At 57.5% G+C, this 2,500-nt stretch overlaps 1 non-coding gene across 1 annotated transcript in view; it reads right to left on the minus strand.

Annotated features, from left to right (window-relative positions):
* The window catches only part of LOC124761845, a 1,909-nt gene extending 1,443 nt beyond the window's left edge, over positions 1-466 (minus strand). Inside the window, exon 1 of the ribosomal RNA XR_007012448.1 lies at positions 1-466. This exon is cut by the window's left edge and continues 1,443 nt beyond it. This is a non-coding gene — a ribosomal RNA (small subunit ribosomal RNA).
* Positions 467-2,500: the final 2,034 nt, after the last annotated feature.

A 2,500-nucleotide genomic window follows, 5' to 3' on the forward strand; every position in this document is an offset into this window, starting at 1 on the left:
GGAGTGGGTAATTTGCGCGCCTGCTGCCTTCCTTGGATGTGGTAGCCGTTTCTCAGGCTCCCTCTCCGGAATCGAACCCTGATTCCCCGTTACCCGTTACAACCATGGTAGGCGCAGAACCTACCATCGACAGTTGATAAGGCAGACATTTGAAAGATGCGTCGCCGGTACGAGGACCGTGCGATCAGCCCAAAGTTATTCAGAGTCACCAAGGCAAACGGACCGGACGAGCCGACCGATTGGTTTTGATCTAATAAAAGCGTCCCTTCCATCTCTGGTCGGGACTCTGTTTGCATGTATTAGCTCTAGAATTACCACAGTTATCCAAGTAACGTGGGTACGATCTAAGGAACCATAACTGATTTAATGAGCCATTCGCGGTTTCACCTTAATGCGGCTTGTACTGAGACATGCATGGCTTAATCTTTGAGACAAGCATATGACTACTGGCAGGATCAACCAGGCAGCTGCGTCAACTAGAGCTGAGCAGCCGGCCGCCCGGGAGTGTGTCCCGGGGGCCCGCGCGAACACGCAAGCGTCCGCTCAATCATTCTGCAAACAGGAGGAGGCTGAGCTCCCCTGCACAATACACCTCGAAACCCTCTCAGGTCCCGGCGGCGCGCAGCGCCGTCCCAAGTACTTGGTCGGGTTCGAGAGAGGCGCAATCGCCCGGAGTTAGGCGAGTAGACGCTTTCGGTGCGACCACCCGTGCTCCCAACTGAGCTTGCCGCTGCCGACAGAGGCCCGGGAGCGTGCTGTCGTGGCATTGCCGGCGGGAGACAACACGCGCCACCTACGGTGACCGGCAGCTCCAACGCCAGCGCCACAGAAGGACAAAAGCCCCACTTGGGTGCCGAAGCGAACTCTCCCAGCACAGCGCACGCGCCAACACATCCGCACAGCTGCGATACAAACCACCAGCGAGAACCGCTGGGGCGACCGAGCAGCAGACGGCGTCGCGGCGCCGAGCGCCGGGCGGCGGCGCATCCTCAACGCACACAGTCCTCAATCGGACCAGCACACTGAAGATGTCCACCGCGCTTCGCACCGGGCCCGCGAGGACCTACTTTGGCCGCACGGCGCCGCGCGCAGGGTGCGCCGGCGCGCAGCTGCGACGCCTGCCGCGTCCGTCGGCCGGCGCGCCTGCCACTGGCCGCCCCCACCAGCCGGCTGTAGCGCGTGCGCCCACGCACCGCGCGGCCAGCACGCCGGGAGGCGCCCCCTCACCGGCCGGGGACGGTCCCACCCAGCCACCGCCGCGTATCGCTTCACACCCAGATGCCGTTCAGTTTCGTCGGCATGGTGGGTATCGCTGGAACAACCGGTTAGTACCTCAACCTATCGTCGCCATCACCGATTCACCCCTAGCGAGAACAACCGCACCACAACAGGTTACCATTTGTTCATTTGCGTAACTTCACCAGAAAACGCAGGCGTCCATCGCCATTTGCAACTTCAACGATTATTGCATGCCTGTGTCAGGTGTCACGCCACACTACGTCTGCCCACATACACGCAACAAAATGTGCACGCCTAGACAATACGTGGAAGGTGGCCCCCGTACGTATGCGATGTCCATTGCTCGAACGACTGTCAACCGGCCTCTGTAGCATGTCGCAGATATGGAACGCGGTGCACCATGCCATCACGGTGTGTGAGGAGAGACGACTAGGTCCGAATACATCAACAGACAGCTCATGCTGATCGCCATCCACGGCGTCCGTTCCTCCCACACGTCTCTATGGCGTACCACACTGCAATCCAGCTCTCATAGGGAGACGACACGTAGCTGCGTGCACAATATTTGCACTGTATGGTCCGCCGTTTTTGGGCGCAGTCGTTGTGCGGTCACACATGTGCCACGATGTATCATTCAGTACATAAGGACGAATGTGCAGTACAGATTGTGGTTCACGCGTACGACATCAGCGGACAGTTGACACAGGCCGCACCACAACGTAGCCTGAGTACGTCGCATGCGAAGGGCATTGAACATGCAAACTTCTCACCAACCAGCTTGCGAAGGCAGGGGGCAAGGTGGGGACGTGGGGAGGGGCGGCATGTACGTCCTGCTGCCATCCACATTACAGTGTACAGCAGGAGCATGTGGAAAGTGAGCAAGACTTGCAAGGTGTTTAACATGAAGCGATACACAGGGGTGCGGGCAGTGCGAGTAGCGAACTATATTGCGAGGGTTGCGGGTGGGCAACACTACAGTAATTGAACGAGTCGTATAACAATTACAGAGCAGGTTTAGGCGACAACGTGGGTTACGTTAAGGCGACAACATGGGTTAGGTTAAGGCACAACATGGGTTAGGTTAAGGCACAACATGGGTTAGGTTAAGGCACAACATGGGTTAGGTTAAGGCACAACATGGGTTAGGTTAAGGCACAACATGGGTTAGGTTAAGGCACAACATGGGTTAGGTTAAGGCACAACATGGGTTAGGTTAAGGCACAACATGGGTTAGGTTGAGGCACAACATGGGTTAGGTTAA

Source organism: Schistocerca piceifrons, unplaced genomic scaffold, assembly GCF_021461385.2.
Source record: "Schistocerca piceifrons isolate TAMUIC-IGC-003096 unplaced genomic scaffold, iqSchPice1.1 HiC_scaffold_586, whole genome shotgun sequence".
Taxonomy (NCBI): domain Eukaryota; kingdom Metazoa; phylum Arthropoda; class Insecta; order Orthoptera; family Acrididae; genus Schistocerca; species Schistocerca piceifrons.